We start from the raw sequence: 14,821 nt of genomic DNA on the forward strand, positions 1-14,821 counted from the left end.
CGCTGAACTGTGTGCACATGTGAAAAATTCCAAACGGGGGCCAGTGAGGAGCCAAGGGTATAACAGGAGGGAGTCTGGGGGAGGCCAGGCACCTCCATGGCTACGCCACTGATCAAAATTCAACAGTTCAGGTCAACAAATTACCTCACACTTAACAACAAATTCAGAACCTCTTATTTCCGATCGTCATTCCAAATCTCACTCTTCAAAATTCAATAATATAAATCAAACGTTCCCTCAGAAATGTTTCAGAATTTCATACGTTTCGCTGTCATCTTAGCCACTTCACTCCGATAACGTTTTTTTAATTTCACTGTTGCCGCCACCAGACGAGTTTATTCGGTTTGGGAAAGCCCCCTCACAATACAAAAGAGGAGTGAAGGAGGCTACATCTAAACCCTACAGTATGTAAAGACTGTAAATAAAAAAAAAAAAAAAATCGTCTGGAGGTAGTATGCATAATACAGACAACAAGTTATCGAGATGAAGGGCTCAACAACTTCACACTTCAGCATAACGTCACTTAAGCCTCAAACATCAAAACTCCAAAAGTTATGTCAAAATTTACCCCACACTTCACAGCCATTACAGTTTCATACTTCAAGCTAACACATCTTAAACCTCACACTTAGGAACTCCATAAGGCACGTGAACCCATACTATCCGAGGTCGGGTTTATTCAAATTGGGAGACCTCTCATACTGAACAGATTAACGAAGTCTGTATGTAACCCCTTCAGTCTGAAATGTCTCTCCTAAGCTTTATAAAAATAAAAAAAAAAGTTTAATGGTAGAAAAGATACGAAAATACGTCGTCGAAATGAAGTAGTGAAAGGCCGGGTCTCAATCAATTACTCATTTACACTTCCGTGGTTCTGGCCTAATGAAGCACGGCAATGACCTTTGAAGTTATGCCGCCAGGACCGCTTTCCTCAAGCAATCAATCAACCCATGAAACAAGAAGCCAGGTCGGTTGATTAATTGTTGATTTGCTTAAACCTGACTTGGTTTTGACGTGGTTTGGAGAAAAAAAAGAGAGAGAGAGAGAGAGAGAGACCAACTGTACCTCATACATCACTGTTTTATATACAATATTATCCAAAGTTCCCTAACACCTCGTATTCCACAACTCAGCATTTTACAACCTAACATCCACTTCTACCCTTAACACCTGAGACAGCCACACTTTAGGCCTCTCTACTGCAGAACCAAACGCAAGTGGTGCTGGATCCTAATATTCAAAATTCGTTGGTACAAAACTGCAAATTTCATCAGTTTGTCCCGAAACAATACTAATATTCAATAGTCACATTTCCACACCCGAACAATGAAGGTGCCGTTTAAATGACTGGTTTAGGAAGCCATAGCAAGGGCAGAGTGGGGAGGGGAAAGAGAATAGAGAGGGGGCGAAGGGGTGAATGCCCGGAGCTGTACTTAATAGAGAATGGGAATGGAGAATTCGCAGTTAAAAGCAATCATAATTAAGCTACCCAGTGATGTTTACTCTGAGTGTATTAAAACATTTACAGTAAAGTTCTCATTTGCATACTGTATATGGTGGAGGCCCTTGGGCGCCCAGCCTCTCTACCTCAGTTCCGGCCCTGCTTCAGAAATATAAATTTTTCAAGCTGAAGGTGCCACATTTGAAGACATCAGTGTGAGCACCAACACAACACACTACAGTCCGGCATATCAGTCACGGTAATCTCCTCACTCACTACGATTACTTGGATCTACCGTAACATCTGCACACAGGTAAGGAATTTCTATAAGTTTTTTGTTGCAGTTTATTTGCAATATATTTGACTTCTTACTAAATTTCAAAATCTCTACACAGCATTCGAAATGCTAACAAAACTTTTACAATTATGTACAGAGAGAGAGAGAGAGAGAGAGAGAGAGAGAGAGAGAGAGAGAAATATAACCAAATTACGCATGTGCTTCTCTACCATCAGCAGCAGCAGAGTGTACGAATGTGAAAGTACAGGGAAAATGAATTACTGTATGTATAAATTAATCGAATCACATTATCAATGTTATAAGCGATGGACAGCATAAAAACAGTCTCGTATTGTAATTAAGCCATAATATCCGTTCATCAGTGTGCCGGTCAGTCACGTTCCTCTGGCTTATGCCTTAATGACGATGACTTGGCTTGAACTTTACTCTGGCAGTCTGACTTCGCTTAGGGCAGGCTCCACTATGCAACGAGCAAGTAAATGTATTTACTAATCGGAAACTAAAATATTCCAACCACATTTAGTTCACAGTGAAAATGAATAAATAAATAAATATTTAAATAAATAATATCAGAAGTTAAGTCTGCACTGTGGGTCAGTCACTCACTAACTCTCCCTGCACCTCCAACGACTTAAATACTAAGGGAAAGTAAAGAGTGAGAGGATGTAGTATTTACGCAAGACGACCAAACACTGAAATGTAATAATGCAAAAAGCTGCACATACTGTACATCGACATGCAGACATGGCTGATAACAGGCCGTTGGGTCTTGCAGTATTACACGAGACAACATCAAAGAGAAAGTATACCTCTGCCACGGTAGCACTTTGCATGGCTGGCCGTTTACTCGAAAAAAAAAAATAATAATAATAAGTTCAGTAATGTACCGGTAATTGTGTTCTGTTCCGCCAAGCACCACGGGCACTGGTGTCTAGTCGATGTGCCGCTACAACTTCTTGTCATTCTGGCATTCTTTCAGGGTGAGGGAACCTTAAAGGGCGCTGGGAGGACGGTGAGCGTCATCCAAACTTCATCAAAAGTTGCAGCACAAGAATTTTACTTGTAATGAATAAAGTTTTGACAAAAAAATCAACAAATAAATACTCCTTTTATCAGCTCTAGAGTCTAACTAGACCACCAAACAAAACGCGAACAAACAAACAAATGAAACCAAGGCGACCGTGAAAGGAAATCGTGAAAAAAAATAAAATAAAATAGGGATGTGAAAGTGAAACCGAGGAAGGGATGAGTGATGACGCAAGAGCGGAGAGCGCCACGCCACGCCACCCCCGCCTCGACCCCGTTTGACCTCAGCGTGACCTTTGACCCACCGGGACTGAGGCCACCTGCAGGAATATGAGGTCACTATGCCTCTTCTCTGGAAATGGGTCACGTGTTGGACGCAGCGGGTGGGGGGGGGGTGAGGGTGAGAAGGGGAGTATGGCAGAGATTAAGTGAAAGGACGGGTGGGATATGGGAAAGAAAGGGAGAGAGAGACGAGAGAGAAAGGGCAGAGGGAGCGGGGGATGAGAGAGAAAGAAGGGGTAGGAGGAGATGGAGACTGGAGAGAAAGAGAGGGAGATGAAGACGTGAGAAAGACAGATAGAGAAGATGGAGATGGGAGAGAAAGATAGGGAATGGAGACGGAGGAGAGAGTAAACGGGAGATGGAAATAAGAGAGAAGCGGGAGAGAAAGAAAGGGAGATGAAGACGTGAGAAAGACAGATAGAGAAGATGGAGATGGGAGAGAAAGATAGGGAATGGAGACGGAGGAGAGATAAAAAGGGAGATGGAAATAAGAGAGGCGAATGTGGAGATGGGAGAGAGATAACCAGGAAAATGCACGACGGGAAAGAAATGAAAAGACACAGAGCCATATGCTGCAGGAAATAAGTGAGAGGGAGAGGGAGCGCGAGTATGAGGGAGGTTGGAATGAAGAGAAAAAAAATTGTATTGAAAACTAAGGAACGAGAGACTGAAAGAGAACAAGAGAAAAAAGGGAGAAATAAATGGAAGGAAATGGAGGGTGAGAGGGAGGGCAGGAGATAAAGGGAATCGTGAGTTTATACCTTCAACTCGAGGACGTATTTTGTATTTCGTTTTTGCTCTCTCCAGACGATTTTATTCAGCTTAGCGGTCGCCTCAGAGTGAAGGGGTTCATGGAGGATGCATCTAACACCTCCGGATTAAAAAGTCTCGCTTCAGATAAATAAAATTGTCTGGTGTTAATAAGAATGAAGTACAAGATAGGGCAGAGAGAGAGAGAGAGAGAGGGGGATGATGGAAGAAGGAGGGAGACTGAAAGGCGACACGAGACCTCAACTTTCATGGGCGATGCAGGATATGGACTGATATCGTCCTTTTCGACTCTCTCTCTCTCTCTCTCTCTCTCTCTCTCTCTCTCTCTCTCTCTCTCAACTGCAGTGTAGGCATGTGGTGATGCAGATTGGGTCACTCTGATGCTGACCTTTCACCAACTGCTTCGTTTCACACACACACACACACACACACACACACACACACACACACACACTCTCTCTCTCTCTCTCCTACCCAGCAAAATATTTATCGCACGCTTTCCAAAATATTCGTCAACTTTATATTATGCATCAACAGACTCATTAAAGCCTTGTCCAACTTTCATCACAGGCTTAGCAGAGTTTTATTATATTTTCTCGTCAGGGATGTGGTTTCCTTTTCAAGTGATATATATTTTTTGTCCCCCCCTCCCCTTCTCTCTCTCTCTCTCTCTCTCTCTCTGTCTCTCTCTCCCTCCACGTTGTTCTTAAAGCATTACTCAGTTCTATAGACCTTTTTTGTTGTAATAATCAATCAGATCAAATTACTCTTAAAATGTTACCAAGTTTTATTTTTACATATTTACTTTAGAATAGGAAGGCTAGATCTGGTGGCCTAAGAGAATGGGCAAAGGTAACGTAAGGGTGGCAGTGTACACCTAAAACGTACGGTACGGGTCTCGCACGTGCATAGTCTTGAAGGCTTATTGCACGGCCTTACTATCGTCGTCCTCGTCATTTATAGCCTGTATGTGTACGTGATTAGCTGGGGTGTATCAAATGCAGGTAGAATGGCTTAGGTGTGCAAATATGACGTTCTCTTTTTCACCTGCCATAAATAAACAAGCAGATAAATAAATAATCAATAAATGAGGCAACAGAGGCAAGTCCATGTTCCTACCACAGTCCTTCCCTTCCCTTCTCCAGTGCCACCACCTGCAGTCCGACCCAGTGTTTGGCAGGATATTGGAATGATGTAAATTGATGGTAAAGACAGCAACAGACATCCCTAGAAGCACACACAAAAACACTGAGGGAGAAAATGGGAGTGGAGGGTCGGTGGTGGGGGCGAAGGAGCAGAGAGGGAGGTGGAGAGAAGGGGAGACAGAGGGAGGTGGTGGAGAGAGGGAGATAGAGGGAGGTGGTGGAGAGAGGGAGATAGAGGGAGATTGAGAGAAAGGGAGACAGGGTGGTTGTGAAGAAAAGGGAGACAGATAAACAGAAACCACATATTGCGGTCCCAACGAGGCGGTCCGGCATTAATACTAAAATTCAAAACTAGTTGCCGAAACAGGAGAAAAGAAGAGTAAAGCGGAGGGAGGGAAGAAAAGGTGAGAGAGAGAGAGAGAGAGAGAGAGAGAGAGAGAGAGAGAGAGAGAGAGAGAGAGAGAGAACCAGGGAAGGTAACAGAATATGGCGGAGGGAGGGAGGGAAATGGATGGAAAAAAGGTCAGCAAATCGGATTTCCGCTGGCACACAAAATGCGATAAAATACGAAAGAAGGAAGAAGGAAAATACAGAAAAATGTTAGAGGGAGAAAAAATAAATAAATGAGGGAAGGAGAAAAAAAAAGGTAGAAGAGAAAACGAGGGAGGCAGAAAAGAAGAAGCTGGAGGTATGATAACAAAGAGAGAGAGAGAGAGAGAGAGAGAGAGAGAGAGAGAGAGAGAGAGAGAGAGAGTTAACATACAAAAGAAGCAGGGCACATATGGAAAAAGCACAAGCGAAGGAAAAAGAAAAGAGCGAGGAGAAGAAAGACAACACGAAAGAGGGGAAAACAGAATATGATGTATGGAGGAAAAAAACAAAACACACAGGGGAAACAAGGAAGCGAAGCAAACACAAAAACAGGTAGGTTTGAGAGGGAAAGAAAGAAAGAAATGAAAGAAGGAGGAACAGAACGATAAAATAGGGAAATATAAAGAAGATAAACAAAATATCAACACAGAACAGGAAAAAAAAGCGATACGGAACAGACATAAATAAAGAAACACCAACAGGAAGCACATAAAAACAAATGGGCAGATGAGGAGTACACAAAACAAAGGAACACCAGTAAGAAACAAAGAAAAAGCAATAAGGAACAAGCAAAAACAAAGGAACATGAACACGGAACACAATAACACACAAAGGAACAGCTATCCGGAACAACAAACCATACGGAACAGCAATGCTACTACGGCACAGAGGAGACGAAACCTAGTAAAGCCGCTACGGAACAAAGGAACATAGATATACGAACGAATACCCACTACCAGCAACACAGCAACAGGAGCCTCATACGGAACAGGAACACGGGGATGGGTGGGAGGGAAGGAAGGAGCAATATTGGGAAGTATCTGAGGAGGGTCGATGCTTGAGGCGGGGGGAGGGGGAGTTAAAGAGGATGACACCTTAGCCATGAGGGGAGGGGAGGGAGGGAGAGAGAAATAGGCGAGGGGGAGAGGCAGGGAGAGAGGGGGGTGAGGGAGAGAAGGAAAGTGGGGAGAGGAGAAGGGAGTGGTGGGAAGAGGCAGAGAGGAGAAGAGAGGAGGAGGAGAAGGGAGTGGTGGGAAGAGGCATAGAGGAGAGGACGGGAGAGGAGAGGAGAAGAGAGGAGAGGACAGTGGAGGGAAGAGAAGAGGAGAGGACAGGGGAGGGAAAAGGAGGGGAGAGGACAGGGGAGGGAAAAGGAGGGGAGAGGACAGGGGAGGGAAGAGGATAGGAGGACAGGGGAGGAAAGAGAAGGGGAACAAGCATGTGGCGGAGAACAGAATGGTGATGGTGATGGAGGAAGGGAAGGAAAGGGACAAGGAAGTGTCGGTGAGGGAAGAGGAGTTAGACAGAAAAAAGGGAGAGAAAGGGGCAAGGTGGGGGACGAGTGGGAGAGCAGGGAGAAGGGAGGGTAGGAAGGGGGGGGGAGGAACTGTGCAGAGTGAGTGAGTCAGAGAGAGGGGGGAAAGGCGGTAGAGTCGAGAAGGGGAGACGAGAGGGAGGGGGAAAGGAAGGGAGAGGAGGGAAAGAGCGACGGTAGGCAGGAAGGGGGAGTGAGAGTGGATGATGGGAGAAAAGGGAGAGGGAGGGACAGAGCTGAAGAGAACAGGAAGAGGACGAGGAAAGAAAGAGACGAGGCAGGGCAGAAAAGGAACACAAAAGAAGTAGGAGAGAGAGAGAGAGAGAGAGAGAGAGAGAGAGAGAGGAAGGGAAAGGATGAGGAAGATAGGGATGGGAGGTGGAGAAAAGGATGGTAGTGAAATGAGAGGGGAAGAGGAGACGAGGGAAGAGGAGGGGTGGAAGAGGGAAGAAGAGAGTAAAGTGGAGAGGAAAAACGATAAGTGGAGAGACTGCTCGAGGATAAAGGCAGAGGTGGTGATGGCGGGCTGCGGTGGAAGGGCTGAAGTGGAGCGAGGAGGGGGAGAGGGGGGGAGTGACGGGTGGTGAGAGGGTGAGGGGTGAGGGTGGGAGAGGAGAGGTGTAGGAAATATGTGGAATTTGGGGAAGCAACAGCGTTGGAGGGGCGCTAGAATGAGAAGGGAGGAGAAAAATGCAGGGGAAGGGAGGGAAGAAGCAGCGAAGGGGAGAGGAGGAGAAGAAGGTTGGCAAGGGGTAGAGGGAGAGACTGGGGAGGAAGAGGGGTAAGAGGGAAGTTAAGGAGGAAGGGGGGAGAAAGAGGTTGGGAAGGAAATCGAGGAGAGGAGGATGTTGGGGAGGAAAAAGGGGAGAGAAGGATGTTAATGAAGAAAGAGGGGGGGACAAGAAAGCCAGTGAGAAAAGTAGAGAAGGAAGCTGGGGAGGGAAGAGGGAAAAAAATGCTGCTGCTGAGGAAAGACTGGGAGACAGGGAGGGTGGATGTGTGGGGAGGAGTATCTGAGAAGTGGAGAGAAGCACGGGTGAGAATGGGGGTGGAAGAGGGGAGAGAGAAAAGGGAAGAGGGGGGAGAGGAAATGGGGAGACAAGGTATGGGGACAGGGATCTATACTGTACACAAACACACACCTTCATTATACCTCCCATACATGTTCCTTTCAAGAGTCTATTTACATTTCCCCCTCCCGCCACTGCAATGACCGCCGGCTGGTTTATATCGTTCCTCGAGCCACTAGACGATTTTATTCAGCTCAGGGAAGACTCTGCGTATCGAGGGTTTCTGCGTTCCTTCATAAGCTGTAAAATCGTCTGGTGGTAGCAGGAATATAATCAAAAGAAGTTAAAGTGTTCGTGGGTTACATTTACTCATCTTCCCCCTATATATACCCATCCTCCCCTATTTATATTCGACTATACATACTCATCTTCCCCCTACATATAATAATCTCCCCCTATATATACTCACCTTCCCCCTATATATACTCACCTTCCCCCTATATATACTCATCTTCCCCTATGTATACTCAACTTCCCCCTATATATACCCATCTTCTATACTGTTGGAAGGACACAAGTCAAGAGTGAGAGCAGTGGAAATGAGTTATTTAAGAGGAGCCTGTGGAGTCACATGGAGAGACAGGCTGATGAATGAGGATATAAAGGAGCGTTGTGGTGTGGATGTGGATGTGATAGGAAGCGTTATGAGGAACACACTGAGGTGGTTTGGCCATGTGGAGAGGATGGAGGGTGAAAGACTGACGAAGAGAGTGTATGTGAGTGAGGTGGAGGGAGGAAGAGGGAGGGGGAGGCCGAGGATGAGATGGAGGGATGGGGTGGAGAGGTATATGAGAGAGGGGGTGTGAGTTGGGAGCAGGGCAGTGAAATGGCAGGGGACAGGGCGACTTGGAAGCGATTTGTTTGTGGCCACCCCAAACGGGATTGAGGCGTCTGGCAATAGATAGATAGATAGATTCTATATTGTACTCATCTTCCCCCTATACACACTCATCTTCCCTCTATACACACTCATCTTCCCCCTATATATAATAATCTTCCCCCTATACATACTCATCTTCCCCATATATACACTCGTCTTCCCCCTATATAAACTCATCTTCCGCCTACATATACTCATCTTCCCCCTATATAAACTCATCTTCCCCCTACATATACTCATCTTCCCCCTATATATACTCATCTTCCCCCTATATATACTCAACTTACCCCCATGTCTCCTTCAAATACGGACAATACTTCAGAAATACGAAGCCCTTCACCTCCACACACCCCTGATTTACGGACACTGCAATGAAATACGGACTCTGCTCTTCACTCACACCTCTGAATTACTCCACGGCAGGACACGGCTATTTACCTCATAATTTGCAACTTTAATTAAATTCAGACGGGCGAATGTCTCTTTTTTGTGGGTATTTGGTCTTTCGAGAGTTTGTATTTATTTTCTGTTCGATGATTTTTTGAATATTCTGTATCATAAAATTATTAATATCTCAAATTTTCCGTGTGTATTTTTTGGGTACGTGTTGTGTGTTTGTTCCCGTGTATGACTGTGTTCGATTTTCTGTCTGTCACTTTAGAGAGGGTAACAGGTGGAAAAATGTCAAAGGTGATGTGAAAGCCAGTGTGTGTGTGTGTGTGTGTGTGTGTGTGTGTGTGTGTGTGTGTGTGTGTGTGTGTGTGTGTGTGTGTGTGTGTGTGTGTGTGTGTGTGTGTGTGTGTGTGTGTGTGTGTGTGTGTGTGTGTGTGTGTGTGTGTGTGTGTGTGTGTGTGTGTGTGTCCTTATCTTAATTGAAGCTTACTCCTCTCATTCTTCTTCTTTCCCTTCCACCATCCCTCACCCTCAGCATGCTCTCTCTCTCTCTCTCTCTCTCTCTCTCTCTCCAATTACACAGCATGCCCCGGGACTTGACGTGCAAACCTCAGGAACTGATTCTATTTTAAGTAAACATTGCCTATTTCGATTAAACACTTCTCTTACCATCACGGGTCCAATTTTCAACAGTTACGAACCTACAATTATTACAGATGACCTAACGGGAAAAATAGGCCTCTTTTTCTTTCTCTCGCTCTCTCTCTCTTAATTCCCTCATAAGGTCATCAGTAATCGTAGTTTTCTTTAATTCCCGGACACCCTATACAGTTACTCGCCCTCTTTCCTTCAGGCCTTCCAGTCTTAGCCTTTTTTTCTCCCCTTCTCTCCTCATTTCTCCCTTTTCCTGTCTGGAGGAAGCAATACTATAAAGACATCGTGGCGTTGGACGGGTTAGCCTCCTCACTCTTGTAACTTTTTCTTTTATCTTACTCTTGGTCCTTCCAGTTATTTTAATCAATTCAGAAAATGCCTCTCGTACTGAAGGGACAAATAAAGGAAATATCTGACATCTACTTAAGTCTCTCATCAGCTGAATAAAATCGTCTGGGGACAGCTTTAGGAAAAAATGTGTCCTTGAAGTGAAGTGGCTTTAGGAGACTTTCTACACACACACATACACACACAAATCATCTGGTGTTTGTAAGAATGAAAGATATAAATGATGTCCTCGTACTGAAGTGCTTATTCATTTCTCCTCCTCCCCTCCTTTTTCCCCTCCGTTGTAATTTCTCTCTCTCTCTCTCCATCTCCCCTCCCCTTCACTTCACTTTCTCTCACCTTATCTCCCTTTTATCCAACTTTCTCTTGCCTCCTTTGCATATCTCGCTCGCTGCTTAACACCCCACCCCTTTCTCTCTCTCTCTCTCTCTCTCTCTCTCTCTCTCTCTCTCTCTCTCTCTCTCTCTCTCTCTCTCCTGTATCTTACCTTCAACTACTAGTGCGAGAAAGGGAGGCATAAAAACGCTGAGAGTAAGGCAGGTATGAGGTGAGGCTGGAAAAGAGTGAGGCAGATAAAGAAGGTCGGTAAGGGATGATGTAGTTAAGGGATGAGGAAGGTAAGGGGTAAGGCAGGTAAGGAATTAGGACGGTAAAGGATGAGGCAGATAAAGGATGAGGCAGGCAAGGGGTGAGGAAGGTAAGGAATTAGGTATGTAAGCGGTGAGGCAGGTAAGGGGTAAGGAAGGTAAGGAATGAGGAAGGTAAAGGATGAGGCAGGTATGGAATCAGGTAGGTAAAGGATGAGGCAGGTAAGGGGTGAGTCAGGTAATAGAAACATAAAACGAAGCACACATCTTAAATAACGAGCCACATTCATTATTTTCATGCTATTATATTTCTGGAATTACCAACAAGGTCACAAGCTTTAAAATACCAAGGGGGAAAAAAAAAAAAACGCGACACAAAAATGAGCTACAAAGCGCTTATACCCAAAGCCAAAAGATTATTATTTTTTTTTTAATGGTTCAGGAGGTCTAAATCTGATACACAAACTTCAGGGGAAAAAAAAATAAAAATCTAGCAATTCAGCATTTCGAGTCGCGTTTTCTTTACCATGCACGACAAACAAATCATTAGTAAGGAAATAAAAGTTGTTTCGGAGCTTTAAAAACTGTATCAGTTCAATATCTATATTTAAAAGCTTCAGCTGTATGAGTGCTGGTGCAGTAAAAGAGGCAAACTTTATATCTCAATTAATCTGGGTAATTACTAGGAAATAAACAAAAGAAACGTTATCATAGCGGCCAAATATTTAAGTTAATTCTAAGGATCAACCTGAATTTTACTGTTCCACAAACCATGCTGAAGAGAATTAAAAACGTTCGCCAAAAAGACCACCAGTAGGGGAAGGTTAACACGTCCAGGGTAATTAAGGACTAAACTCATACAGCTTAACCAGATGAAAGGTAAAAAAAAACTATTACCCACGAGTGCACAACATCATAATGACTACGTAGTTTCTGATCAAGTTCTGCCAGATTTCCTTTCATGTATTTCATAATAGCCTTGTTGGAACTCTCTACTCTGAATTGCAGTAAGGGAGCGAGCAAAGAGAGAGGCAGACAGGCAGGGTGAAAGGAGACTAAGTAGACAGATGTTGGTTAAGTAAAGAGTACGCAGGATAAGTAGGCAGGGTGAAAGGGAGATGAGAAACGACTGAGGAAGGTAAGTAGTGACAAAGGTAGATTGGCAGGCAGGTAGGTCGATAGACAGAAAGGAAAAGAAGTTACAAGTAAGGCATTTAAACAGTGATGTACTAAGCAGATGGAAGGACTGATAGGCAGGTATACAGAACAGCAAGAATGTGTCCTGTAGGGAGTAAAATACGAAGATAAATTAAGACGGGGAGTGGGGAGGAATGGCCGGAGAGAGGTAGGGATGCATGATACGATGCTGGTGGGGAGATGAGAGTGAGGCAAAACACGTAAGCTGTGAGGAAAATAAGGTGAAACGTTAGTAAAGAGTAAGGCAGGTGAGACGCCAGGTAGGCAAAGAGTGAGGAGGGTGAAGAGTGAGGAAGGTAACGAGTGTGGAAGAAGTGAGGCAGGTAAGGAGTGAAGTAGGCACATCGAGAGGTAGGTTGGTATAAAGGGTGGGGCAGGTGATCCCATGAGCACATCTCTACATCAGCATCGATAAGGAAGCTCGTGTGTGTGTGTGTGTGTGTGTGTGTGTGTGTGTGTGTGTGTGTGTGTGTGTGTGTGTGTGTGTGTGTGTGTGTGTGTATAACATATGAGTACTGAGCATGTAAAATACTATGCGCTGTATGTATGTGTGTATGCATATATGTGCGTGGCCTTGTAAGTGCATGTGTGTGTATAACTGCGCTTCCTTGCGTGTGTACTCATCCGAAACACATGTACACATAAGATAAACATGACTAACACAAGCAACAAGCAAGCTCACATATTACACTGTCTTGACTGGCGCGCACACACACACACACACACACACACACACAGACAATTTCTCGTATTAGGCGAGACTAAACACACTCAATTACACAAACACTAAAAGACACAAGCGCACACACTTACCACCCATTCACACACACACACACACACACACACACGCGCGCACACACTTACCACCCATTCACACACACACACACACACACACACACACACACACACACAAACTCCCCCCCCCTCTCTCTCTCTCCTAACTTAGCACCACCAGCCCTGTACAACCTTGACGCGGTGAAAACAAAGCGAACGATTACCCGGTGCTACACACACCACAGTACAGTGCTCACGTACTCACCACTTTCACCACTCACACTCACAATTTACTCTCTCTCTCTCTCTCTCTCTCTCTCTCTCTCTCTCTCTCTCTCTCTCTCGTGTGTGTGTGTGTGTGTGTGTGTGTGTGTGTGTGTGTGTGTGTGTGTGTGTGTGTGTGTGTGTGTGTGTGTGTGTGTGTGTGTGTGTGTAAACCTGAAAATCATCCTGCTGGTGGAACTTGTTGGGCGGATGGATGGGTAATCAGGCGGAATGGGTGGGTGATCAGGGGGTGAGACTGGTGGAGTGGGTGGGTGGACAGCTGGAGTGGGTGAGTGGACATGGTGGCTGGGTGGATGTGTGACCAGTGGACAAGAGAGGAGTCGGGCTTATGTTGCTAGTCTAATTTATTTCTTATTAAATACTTCTTTGCTGCATCCATAGCGGGAGGCGGCTGTCAATTAATAATAATAATAATAATAATAATAATAATAATAGTAATAATAATAATAATAATAATAAAAATAATTTAATAATGAGGAACAAATACTTTATACAGGGGTTTTATCCGCCCCTGTGTGGAGTACAACTCTCATGTGTGGAGAGGCTCCCCACATACAGCTCTTCTCAATTGGGCGGAGTCAAAGGCTTTTCGTCTCATTAACTCTCCTCCTCTTACTGACTCCCTTCAACCTTTGTCTCTTCGCCGCACTGTTGCATCTTTATCTCTTTTCTATCGCTACTTTAATGGTCACTGCTCCTCTGAACTGTCTGCATGCATTCCTCCACCTCTACGACGGGTGCGTAGCACCCGTCTAGCAGCAAACTCTCATCCCTTTTCTGTCCAACTCTCTAATGCAAGAGTTAACCGTTACTCCCAGTCCTTCATTTATGCAACAGGTCAACTCTGGAACTGTCTCCCTCTGTCTGTATTTCCTGCTGCCTATGATCTCCAGTCTTTCAAACGCAGTGTGTCCAGGCATCTCGAAATGATCGGATCTTGAATTTGGCTTTCTATTGTATTTTGTTTTTTCTCTTGGAGGGAACTGTTATGGCGGACTCATGGCCTTTGGCTCCTTCTTCCTTGCATAAAAAAAAAAAATAATGCCACAATCACCATAATCACCACCACCACAACAATCACCATTACTATCATCACCACCATCACTGCAATCACCAGTACCAACATCACCCCGGCCACCACAATGACCGCTTCAACCCCCATTACCTCCATCACTCACCAACACCACATATATATATCGCTGACTAAAACGGCACGAGCAATAAGTGAGACAGCTCTCTTGATGTGAGAGAGCACGCCACTTACCCCACTATTGCGCTGGGCTTGCTATTTGGGTTAGAGAGAGAGAGAGAGAGAGAGAGAGAGAGAGAGAGAGCTAATAACCGACTAACTCCAGAACAAAAACATCAGCACAGCGAGCAGTAAGGAAAACATCACAAAAACAAACACACAAACAAAAAATTGTAATTGTTCAGAGAAAGGGCGAGAGGAAGGCATCGGCAAAATGACTGCGCTGTGAACATCCCTTTTTATCGCACCTTTTTTTTGGTCCTATTTAATATTGTGTGTGGGGGGAGGGGGCAATTGTGTGTGGGGGGGGTTTGTGTGTGGGGGGGGTTTGTGTGGGTATGTGGGGTTCTTTGTGTGTGTGTGGGGGGGAAGGGAGGGGTGCTCTCTCCACATAATCTTAAATGTTTCACCCTCCCTCCCGCCATCCTTCCTCTCCTTCCGTCATTTTCTCTTTCCTCACACCTCCCACTCTCACCTTATCCTTACTCTCTCTCTCTCTTGCATCCTCACATTCC

At 44.9% G+C, this 14,821-nt stretch overlaps 1 protein-coding gene across 1 annotated transcript in view; it reads right to left on the reverse strand.

Moving 5' to 3' along the window:
* spir (spire type actin nucleation factor) overlaps positions 1–14,821 on the reverse strand; it is a 315,119-nt gene that overhangs the window by 124,250 nt on the left and 176,048 nt on the right. The window lies entirely within an intron of this gene.

This window comes from Coenobita brevimanus, chromosome 94 (assembly GCF_032717465.1).
Source record: "Coenobita brevimanus isolate Jiangsu-jjx chromosome 94, ASM3271746v2, whole genome shotgun sequence".
Classification (NCBI taxonomy): Eukaryota; Metazoa; Arthropoda; class Malacostraca; order Decapoda; family Coenobitidae; genus Coenobita; species Coenobita brevimanus.